Genomic DNA, 12,327 nt, shown 5'->3' on the forward strand with positions numbered 1-12,327 from the left:
GGTTTTTCCAGTAGTCATGTATGGATGTGAGGTTTGGACTGTGAAGAAAGCTGAGCACCAAAGAATTGATGCTTTTGAATGTGGTGTTGGAGAAGACTCTTGAGAGTCCCTTGGACTGCAAGGAGATCCAACCAGTACATCCTAAAGGAGATCAGGGTGTTTTCCTGGGTGTTCTTTGGAAGGACTGATGCTAAAGCTGAAACTCCAGTACTTTGGCTGCCTCATGCGAAGAGTTGACTCATTGGAAAAGACTCTGATGTTGGGAGGGATTGGGGCAGGAGGAGAAGGGGATGACAGAAGATGAGATGGCTGGATGGCATCACCGACTCAATGGATGTGAGTTTGAGTGAACTCCGGGAGTTGGTGATGGACAGGGAGGCCTGGTGTCTGCAATTCATGGGGTCACAAAGAGTCGGACACGACTGAGTGACTAAACTGAACTGAACGGATGCAAACATAGGTCAGGCTCCTAGAAAACTCATTTGTATGGAAGAATTCTTTCCCCAATATTGATGAATAAATAAAGTATTTCTCTATTTAGAAAACTGAATGCAAAAATCCTCAAAAAAATTTTAGTAAACAGAATCCAACAACACATTAAAAGGATCATACATTATGATCAAGTGAGCTGTACCCCAGAGATGCAAGGATTCTTCAATATATGCAAATCAATCAATGTGATATACCATATTAACAAACTGAAAGATAAAAATCATATGATCATCTCACTAGATGCATAGAAAGATTTTGACAAAATTCAATACTCATTTATGATAGAAAACTGAAATTTGACAAACTCTTTTTTTTTTTCTTAATTTATACAGTTTTAGGGAAAATAGTATATACAGCAGTTATGTAGAACAGTATACTCAAATAGTTGCAACTATCAAAATAGTGAGAAGTTAATAATTGAGTATTTGGATTATACCTATTTTTAATGTGTTTTAAGGGCAAAGCAGGGGTAAGTAAATTAATTAAGGGCAATAGAATGGGCAAATCCACTATCTAAAAGAAAGACCCTGAACTTTCATCTCAACTGTTAAAACTTGTCTTATAAAGAGACATCATTTCTTATAAAATAAAATTTTACTTTCTTTATTGGACTTTGCACCATGAGATTGTAGTAAAAAGTATCTGTGAAGAAGTTATAAGGAGCAGAAGTATTAGTAACATTAAAATGGTATTGTTTTCACTGAACTATTTATGACAATATTAAAAATAGCTTTTGTCAGTAATTCTGAAGTAGAAACTAAAATTCAAAGAGGGAAAAATTATTCTATTTCGTTTTTTACTTTGTTTTATTTTATTATTATTTTAATATCTTCCACGTAAGTTCTCAAACTTCAGAGGTCATCAAATCACCTAAAGAGATTTTTGAAATGTGGATTGATTTTACTCCCAGAGTTTCTAATTTCCCTGGTGGCTCAGACGGTAAAGAATCTGCCCACAATGCAGGAGACCCAAGTTCCATCCCTGGGTTGGGAAGATCTCTGGGAGAAGGAAATAGCAATTGCTATTTCCAATTGCTATTTCCAATTGCTCCAGCATTCTTGTCTGGAGAATTCCATGGACAGAGGAGCTCCAGTGTGCTATACAGTTCATTGGGTCACAAAGAATCAGACATGACTAAACAACTAGCACTTTCCCTTTCAGATCTCAGGTAGGACCTTAGAATCTGCATTTCTAACAAGTTTCCAGGTGGTATCCACATGGTTGAGAACCACTGTTCTGTAGAGTTGCTAACAATTGATTATAATAAAGTAGTTTTCTGAAATATTTCCCAAACTAAGAACACTGAGAAAGAACCTACACTTACTTTACACAAGATATTTGTTTAAATTGGTCCACAACATCCATTTGTATATTTCAAATTCTATGGTACAGTGCCGAGAGGACAATGTTTATTATTTTAGGAAACCTGTGATGTATTATGGCATGGAGTGAAAGATACTTTGGTAAATCAAAAAATTGGGTGGTAGAGCCTGTAGTGGAAAGAAATATATTTTAATTGGTTTAATCACCCACAGGATCTCACACATTTGTGGACATGTAGCTATGACTCAACAAACACATGTTGACTGATAAATAATCCTCTGCTGTATGGAGTATACAAGTCTAGGTTTTTATAAATCTAGTTCACTTTAAACATACTTTCCTAAAGCGTTTTCTCATGTCCATTACATGGAATCTCTTGAACGCCAAAGTCATCTCTACATCACCGTCTCCTGCATCCAGCCCTCCCGCCTCCCTCTAGCTTTACCTTCACTTCAATCATATCTTGCCTGGAGAATCCCAGGGACGGGGGAGCCTGATGGGCTGCTGTCTATGGGGTCTCACAGAGTCGGACACGACTGAAGGGACTTAGCAGCAGCAACAATCATATCAAAACGTTAAGTTCCTTGGTCTCTCCATTTTCTCATGTCTTTCAGCTACCTATGGCTTCATGTCCTTCCTCTCAGCCCCATGATGAATTATCTCAATCACTCTCATAACATTTTCCACGATTATCTTGTCTTCTTTGTCTCAACACCGTTCTTTAAACAAAAGCCCCATGCTGGATCACACCAATCATCCAGCATCACCATTTCTGCATCTCTGCATCTGAAGGAGAAAAATCACACAATCAGGCAAGATGGTGCATCTGCATATTTTTTATTTTCTGTTTCATCAGAACGAGCTCTCAACCCAACCTGACCTGACCATTCTACACATGGAAGGGGCTGTCTTTCGCATTCTCCTGAGGAGTGATTCCAAACCTCAGCCCCTGCCCCCAAACTCCCTCTTCCACCCTCTTACTCTCAGAAAATGACGTTGCCTCCTGCTTCACTGAGAAAACTGAAGCCACAGGTCAGTCTCTTTCTCAGTTTCCTCCCCTTTCTCTTACATTGCTCTTTGACAGAGCAAAAGTACACTTGAGTTCTGTGGTAGCCATCCTCTAAGATGGACCCCAGTGATCCCTACCTGCTGGTGTTCACACCATTTGTAGTTCCTCCCACATTATACCAGGATTAATATGTACAAACAGAAGTGATGGTTAATGATGGTATTACACCAATGTTAGGTTATAAAAGACACAGCAGCGTCTCTTTGGGCTTTTACTTTCTTACACTCTCTTGGATCACTTGCCCTAGAAATCTTGTCATAAGCAGAACTATGGGGAGGCCTATGTGGTGAGAAACATAAGCTTCTTGTTAACAGTTCAGATGCAGCTGCTCCAGCTCTAGTCAAATCTTCAGAGACTGTAACTCTGGCCGCCAGGTAAACTGCACCCTTCCAAGATATCTGGAGCCAAAACTACCCAGCTAAGCAGCCCTCAGATTCCTGACCTTCAGAAATTATGTAAGATATTAAATGTTTATCATAAGCTGCTAAATTTTCAGGTAATCTGTTACTTAGCAACCAGTAACTAGTATAGAGTCTAAGACTAAATCACCCACTTCTCCTTGCCCCTTTCAGAAGCATTATTCTGTCATCTTTTCACCCTATATTTCGAGCTTTTCTAGTCTACCTCCTTTCCTGTATGAGATTGCTCCAAGTCTCCCTTTTTTCAAAAAAAAAAAAAAGACCACTCCTTGGGAATTCCCTGGTAATCCAGGGGTTAGGACTCCAAGCTCTCACTGCTGTGGTCCAGATTCAGTTCCTGGTAAGGGAACTAAGATCCCATGAGCTGTGCACTGTGGCCAAAGAGAAAAGAAAAAGAAGGAAAAAAAAAAAACAAAACACTCTTCTATCCCTTATGCTGTCTTTTGTTGCCCCCTTACCTCTCCCCTCATCTTCATATCAAAATTCCCAAAATGATGACTGGCTAGCCACAATTTCTAAACTGCCACTGGCTCCTCCACCCTCAGTAGACTGCTATTCACAGGCACAGCTTCACCAAAGTTTCTCACAGAAGCTGTTAATGCACTCAGTGTTGCCAAGGGCAATGGCTATGGTAAGGAGTTTGGATTTTATTCTAAGGGCAGAAAGAAGCAGACAAGAGGCAGCCAACTGCAGTGGTTAGAAGCACACACCTCATAGCCAAAATGCCTGGGAAGCAGAAACAGCAGTTAGAGAAAGGGCTCTAGTAGCAGCCAGGAGGGAAAAGATGATGACTTACTCCAAGGTTGTGGCAGAGGAACTGGAAAGAAAGACTATGTTTTTGGAGACTGAAACAATAGAACTTGCTGATGGGTTGCTTATGGGAGGAAAGAGAAAAGAAGAAATTGAAAATGACTTCCAAGTTTGGGGCTGGAGTGACTGGTGACAACTGATGATTTTATAAAGATATAAGGCTGGGGGAAAATAGGTTGGGGAAGGAGAGGTAAATGTGAAGAGTTTTGGCATTATGTTTGAGATGTCTAGCAGACATCCAGATAGAAATACCATGAAATAAAAACATGTGGAATAGTATCCTGACCACCAATAACTCCTGACCATTTTTAAAATATGACAAGTGAATTCAAAAACATCTATCAGAAACAGCTCATTATTTGTATATTTTAGCAAGTGTAAAGAAACTACTTTCCACAGGTTCAGCAATACTTGAAATCCCGTTTGGTTCATATTTCTTGAAATTAAGGCTCAACTAGGGTTTAATATTACATGAGCAATCAAACACAAAGACAGAGTTCAAAATTGGTGACTTTCAGAATCAAACTCTGCAGGGATTTGGGGCTTCTGATTAAAATATATTGACAGCACATAATTTAGGGTTAAATTTATCTCAGTTCTGGTTCTGTAACTTTAGTCCCAGAGGAGAAATAAGACCTAGCATATTAAGCATCCATCAGGGAGTCTGAAAACCAAGATCTAATTTGAGTAAGACTTTTATTGGATCACCATGTCCTAACACTTGTGAAAATAATTTAAACTCTCTCTTCGAGAATGAGAAAAGCAAACACAGAAAAAATAGAAGAAATACAGTTAAAATAATAAATAATAAGTAATGCCAGAAGGAATAACAGTAATAAGAAATAAAGAAAAAGCAAAAATAAATTATTGTGATCAGAAATTCATTTGAAAATAAAAATCATCTTGATATTAAATGGGCACCTAGCTAATACTACCAAACATTTAAAGAACTAACACATGTTTTTCTCAAATTATTTCAAAAATTTAAGAGAAGAGAATATTCCTGAACTTATTCTACAAAGCCAGTATCATCCTAATACCAAAACCAGGAAAAGACACCACAAAAAGAAGAAAATTAGAGGCCATTGATTAACATAGATGCAAAAATCCTCCACAAAATATTCGCAAATCAAACTTAACAATACATTAAAAAAATCATAAACTATAATCAAATGGAATTAGTTCCAGAGATCCAAAGATAGTACATCTGCAAATCAATCAATTTGATATACATGATTAACAAATTAAAGAACAAAAATCATTTGATCGTCTCAAGATACAGAAAAAGTATTTGACAAAATTCAACATTCATTTGTGATAAGAACTCTCAGCAAGATGTGTATAGAGGGAACATACCTCAATATAATAAAGGCCATTTATGATCAACTCACAGCTAACATCATACCCAATGGAGAAAAGCTGAAAGCTTTTCCTCTAAGATCAGGAACAAGACAAAGATGCCCACTCTCATCACTTTTATTCAATATAGAATTGGAAATCCTAGCCACAGCAATTAGACCAGAAAAAAAAAAAAATAGAGGCATCTAAATTGGAAAAAGAGCAGTAAAATTGTCACTCTTTGCAGACGGCATATTATATACAGAAAATTCTAAACATGTCACCAAAATCTATTAGAACTAATAAATGAATTCTGTAAAGTAGGACACAAAATTGGTATATAGAAATCTGTTGCACTAACAATGAACTATCAGAAAGAGAATTGAAGAAAACAATCCCATGTATGACTACATCAAAAAAGAATAAAACAACTGGAACCAAATCTAACAAAGGAGGAAAGGATATACACTCAGAAAATTCTAAGACACTGATGAAAGAATTGAAGATGACACAAACACATGGAAAGATATATATCATATTGGGTCTTCCTTGGTGATCTAGTGGCTAAGACTCCGTGTTCCCAATGCAGGAGGTCAGGGTTCAATCCCTGGTCAGGGAACTAGATTCCCACATGCTGCAACTAAAGATCCAGCATGCCTTATCTAAGACTTGGTACAGCCAAATAAATAATTAAAAAAAAAAAAAAGATATACCATATTTAAGGGCTGAGAGAACTAATGTTGTTAAAGTGACCATACAACCCAAAGCAATCTACAAATTCATACAAGTTCTATAAAAATACCAGTGGCATTTTTCACAGAATAAATCTAAACTTTGTGTAAAAAACCAAAAACATCTCAACTAGCCAAAACAATCTTGAGAAAGAAAAACAAATTTGGAAGTACCATACACTCTCTGATTTCAAACTATACTACAAATCTACAGTAGTATAATCAAAGCAGTATGGTATGGGCACAAACTAATCAAACCAGTATGGTATCAGCACAAAAACAGACACATGGATCAAAAGAAAGGAATACAGAGCACGGAAATGAACCGTACTCATTGTTTTTGTTCAGTGGCTAAGTCATGTCTGATTCTTTGCGACCCCATGGACTGCAGCACGCCAGGCTCCTCTGTCTTCCACTATCTCCCAGAGTTTGCTCAAATTCATGTCCATTGAGTCAGTGATGTTATCTAACCTTCTCATCCTCTGCTACTTCCCTCTCCTTTTGCCTTCAGTCTTTCCCAGCAGCAGGGTCTTTTCCAATGGGTCAGCTCTTCGCATCAGGTAGCCCAAGTATTGGAGCTTCAGCTTCAGCATCAGTCATTCCAATGAATATTCAGGGTTAATTTCTTTTCTGATTGACTGGTTTGATCTCCTTGCAGTCCAAGAGACTCTTAAGAGTCTTATCCAGCACCACAATTCAAAAGCATCAATTCTTTGGTGCTCAACCTTCTTTATGGTACAACTCCTACATGGTCAATTAAGCTATAACAAAGGAGGCAAGAACATACAATGGGAAAAAGATAGCCTCTTCACTAAATAATGTTGGGAAAACTAGACAACTACATACAGAAGAATCAAACTGGACTGCTTTCTCACATCATACATAACACACACACACACACACACACAAAACCTCTATATGGACAAAGACTTGAATGTAAGACCAGAAACCATAAAACTTCTAGAAGAAAACGTAGGCAGCACACTTCTTTGACTTCAGTCTTAGCAATATTTTTTTGGATGTGTCTCCTTGGGGAAGGAAAACAAAAACAAAAATAAACAAATGGGAGCAAATGAAACCAAAAAGTTTTACACAGTGAGGAAAACTATTAACAAAATGCAAAGGCAGTCAACTGAATGGGAGAAAATATTTGCAACTAATATATCTGATAAGAGATTAATATCCAAAATACACAAAGAGTTCATAAACTCAACATCAAAACAACAAACAACTTTATTTAAAATGGGTTGAGGATCTGAATGGACATTTTTCCAAAGAAAACATGGTTAACTGACACACAAAAAGCTGCTCAATATAACTAATAGCAGGGCTTTCCCAGTGGCTCAGCAGGTAAAGAATCTGCCTACAATACAGGAGATTTGCAGGAGACATGGGTTCAACCCCTGGGTCAAGAAAATGCCCTGGAGGAGGAAATGGCAACCCACTCCAATATTCTTGCCTATAAAATCCCATGGACAGAGGAGCCGAGTAGGCTACAGTTCAAAGGGTAGCAAAGAGTCAGACATGACTGAGCATGCACAGAAGCACAAATCACTAATAATCAGGGACATGTAAATCAAAGCCACAATGAAATTTCACTTCACACCTGTCAGAATGGCTATTATCAAAAAGACAAGAAATAACAAGTGTTGGCAAGGTTGGAGAGAAAGGGGAACCCTCATAGTGTTGGTAGTATTATAAACTGGTACAACCACTGTGGAAAACAGTACAGAAATTCCTCAGAAAATTAAAAATAGAACTACCATCGGATTCAGCAATTCCATTTCTAGGTATTTACATGAAGAAAACAAATTCTAATTTAATTCTAAATTATAAAAAAAAAAAAAAACACTAATTCAAAAAGATACATGTACCCCTATGTTCATCAGGTCATTATTTACAATAGCCAAGACATGGAAACATCCTGTGTCCACTGACAAATAAACAGTTAAAGAAGGTATGGTGAATATAATATATATACCATACCTATACTACATATATATATACATATACATGTGTGTGTATGTGTGTGTATAATAGAGTATTATTTAGCCATAAAAAGTAAAATCTTCGCATTTGCAAAAGCATGGATGAACCTAGAAGATATTATGCTAAGTGAAATAAGTCAGATAAAGACAGATACTGTTTAATCTCACTTACATGTGGTATCTAAAAGCAAGACAAGCAAGCATCTTATAGAAATAAAATAGAAATAGAGTCATAGATACAGAGTACAAACTGGTAGATGTCAAAGGAGAAATAGTAGGGAAATGGTTAAGGAAGATTAAGAAGTCTGAACTTCCAATTATAAAATATATAAATCACAGAAATGTAATGTAGAGCCTAGGGAATGTAGTCAAATAATATTGTAATAACTGTATGATGACAGATGGCAACTAGACTTCTCATGGTGATTATTTTGTAATGTATAAAAATATCAAATCACTATGCTGTATACCTGAAACTACTATAATATTCTAAGTCAATTATACTTTAATAAAAAAGAAAACAAGAAAGTCCACAGTTAGAATTTTCTTTTTGGCACTGCAGTAGTTGAAAGATATAAAAAAATATGTTAAGCGTAATCTAAGGAAAAGACGATAAATTAAACTGAGAATCTGTAACAGTAGATGCTGGAGATAATATTGCAAATGCACTCATGGACAATAGCTCAACCTAAAGTGCTATTTCCATCTAAATTAGGATAGAGGAATTCATGCAAAATAAAAACATCTTTAGAACATCAGAGACTGAGAGATTTACAGTCATAGACCCTCTCTGAGAGGACTACTAAAGAACATACTTCAGCAAAAAGGAAATTAAACCCAGGAGGAAGGAAAAAAGAGTATGAGGCAACAGTGAGGAAAAAAATTTATATATATGTGGGTAAATATAAGTAAGCAATGACTTATTTATAATAATAATTGACTAATTTAGGCAGGGTATGAAAAACAAGTTTTAACTAACTTAACAGACAAAATTTAAATTGAACAAGGTTGCTACTTTATGGCAAATAGATGGAGGGAAAATGGAAACAGTGACAGGCTTTATTTTCTTGGGTTCCAAGAACCCAAAATCACAGCAGACAGTGACTGCAGCCATGAAATTAAAAGACGCTTGCTCCTTGGAAGAAAAGATATAACAAACCTAGACAGCATATTAAAAAGCAGAGACATTACTTTGCTGACAAATGTCCATCTAGTCGAAGTTATGGTTTTTCCAGTAGTCATGTATGGATGTGAGAGTTAAACCATAAAGAATGCTGAGTATCGAAGAGTTAATGTTTCCTAACTGCAGTCCTGGAGAAGATTCTTGAGAGTTCCTTGTACAGCAAGGAGATCAAACCAGTCAATTCTAAAGGAAATCAACCCTGAATATATTCATTGGAAGGACTGATGCTGAAGCTGAAGCTGCAATACTTTGGCCACCTAGTTCAAAGAGCCGGCTCATTGGAAAAGAGCTTGATGCTGGGAAAGATTGAGGGCAGAAGGACAAGGGGGCAACAGAGGATGAGATAGTTGGATGGTATCATTGACTCAATGGACACGAGTTTGAGCAAGCTCCGGGAGCTAGTGAAGGACAGGGAAGACTGGTGTGCTGTAGTGCATGAGTCGCAAAGAGTCAGACACAACTGAGCAACTGAACAACAAGCTTGTCGGAAGAGGCTGAGGAACAGAGTTAAAACTTTCTAAACCCCTTCCCCAAAATTGTTCCAGAGGAAAATAAAGAGACCGATAAATTTTAAATATTATAAAGTTTAGGATAAATGTCAATTTTAAGAGAAATAGGTATGAAAATAGAATATATAACTTCCAAAACAGCAAATGGAGAAAAAGGAATAAAGAAGTCTGGATCATGCTTTTCCCTGGATCAAGGGGAAAGTGAAAGTGAAAGTCGCTCAGTCACGTCCCACTCTGCAACCACATGGAGAAGTCCATGGAATTCTCCAGGCCAGAACACTGGAGTGGGTAGCCTTTCCTTTCTCCAGGGGATCTTCCCAATCCAGGTCTCCCATGTTGCAGGCAGATTCTTTACCAGCTGAGTCACAAGGGATGCCCAAGAATACTGGAGTGGGTAGCCTATCCCTTCTCCAGGGGATCTTCCCCACCCAGGAATCGAACCCGGGTCTCCTCCACTGCATGCAGATTCTTTACCAACTGAGCTATCAGGGGAGCCCTACTGAAGGGGGAGGGAGTAAGCAAGGAAAAAGCAAAGTAAAATCCATATAATAAATAAGTATAAATATAGCATTAATAAAAACGAATGCAATTGGATTATTGCATTCAGTTCAGTTCAGTCACTCAGTCGTGTGCAACTCTTTGTGATCGCATGAATGGCAGCACGCCAGGCCTCCCTCTCCATCACAAACTCCCAGAGATTACTCAAACTCATGTTCATCGAGTCGGTAATGCCATCCAGCCATCTCATCCTCTATCGTCCCCTTCTCCTCCTGCCCCCAATCCCTCCCAGCATGAGGGTCTTTTCCAATGAGTCAACTCTTCGCATCAGGTGGCCACAGTATTGGAGTTTCAGCTTTAGCATCTGTCCTTTCAATGAACACCCAGGACTAATCTCCTTTAGGATGGACTGGTTGGATCTCCTTGCAGTCCAAGAGACTCACTCTCTAGAGTCTTCTCCAACACCACAGTTCAAAAACATCAATTCTTCAGCACTCAGCTTTCCTTATAGTCCAACTCTTGCATCCATATATGACCACTGGAAAAACCATAGCCTTGACTAGACGGAACTTTGTTGGCAAAGTAATGTCTCTGCTTCTTAAAACAGAAACCAAACCAGCCATAAACTTCTCAAAGATATTTTTAAAGTAAAATTAAGAGAAAAGGGAAAGTTACATACCAGGCAAATACTAACAGCCAAAAGAAATATAGGCTAGAATGTTAATATTAACAAGAAAAAAAAAGCACTAATAAGAAAAAGAAGGGACACTATAATGATAAAAGGTAACAACTGTGAAGCAATAAGTATGTAACATCATATCTTTTTAATATACTCCTTATAGAAAGCAACAGACTAAGCAGAAAAAGTTAAGGAATATAGAAACAACACAGTAAATTACTTGAACTAACATCTATAAAAAAATCTTTTCTCCACAGATATCAAATATGTATTCTTTTCAGGGATACATGATGCATTTACATAAATTGACCAGGTAAGACAATCTCTTTAACAAGTGGTGCTGGGAAAACTGGTCAACCACTTGTAAAAGGATGAAACTAGACCACTTTCTAACACCACACACAAAAATAAACTCAAAATGGATTAAAGATCTAAACGTAAGACCAGATACTATAAAACTCCTAGAGGAGAACATAGGCAAAACACTCTCTGACATACATCACAGCAGGATCCTCTATGACCCACCTCCCAGAATACTGGAAATAAAAGCAAAAATAAACAAATGGGACCTAATTAAACTTAAAAGCTTCTGCACAACAAAGGAAACTATAAGCAAGGTGAAAAGACAGCCTTCAGAATGGGAGAAAACAACAGCAAATGAAGCAACTGACAAACAACTAATCTCAAAAATATACAAGCAACTCCTACAGCTCAATTCCAGAAAAATAAATGACCCAATCAAAAAATGGGCCAAAGAACTAAATAGACATTTCTCCAAAGAAGACATACAGATGGCTAACAAACACATGAAAAGATGCTCAACATCACTCATTATCAGAGAAATGCAAATCAAAACCACTATGAGGTACCATTTCACGCCAGTCAGAATGGCTGTGATCCAAAAGTCTACAAGCAATAAATGCTGGAGAGGGTGTGGAGAAAAGGGAACCCTCTTACACTGTTGGTGGGAATGCAAACTATTACAGCCACTAAGGAGAACAGTATGGAGATTCCTTAAAAAAACTGGAAATAGAACTGCCTTATGACCCATCAATCCCACTGCTGGGCATACACACTGAGGAAACCAGAATTGAAAGAGACAGAATTGAAAGTGTACCCCAATGTTCATCGCAGCACTGTTTATAATAGCCAGGACATGGAAGCAACCTATATGTCCATCAGCAGATGAATGGATAAGAAAGCAGTGGTACATATACACAAGAGAGTATTACTCAGCCATTAAAAAGAATACATTTGAATCAGTTCTAATGAGGTGGATGAAACTGGA

General features: G+C 37.5%; 1 long non-coding RNA gene across 1 annotated transcript in view; it reads right to left on the reverse strand.

Moving 5' to 3' along the window:
• Positions 1-1,985: 1,985 nt before the first annotated feature.
• Positions 1,986-12,327, reverse strand: part of LOC147371955 (uncharacterized) — a 45,716-nt gene continuing 35,374 nt past the window's right edge. Inside the window, exon 2 of the long non-coding RNA XR_015164844.1 lies at positions 1,986-2,601. This is a non-coding gene — a long non-coding RNA (uncharacterized LOC147371955). The remainder of the gene's footprint in view (positions 2,602-12,327) is intronic.

This window comes from Bos grunniens, chromosome 5, assembly GCF_055505025.1.
Source record: "Bos grunniens cultivar Pamir isolate PY7600 chromosome 5, Bosgru_T2T1.0, whole genome shotgun sequence".
Taxonomy (NCBI): Eukaryota; Metazoa; Chordata; class Mammalia; order Artiodactyla; family Bovidae; genus Bos; species Bos grunniens.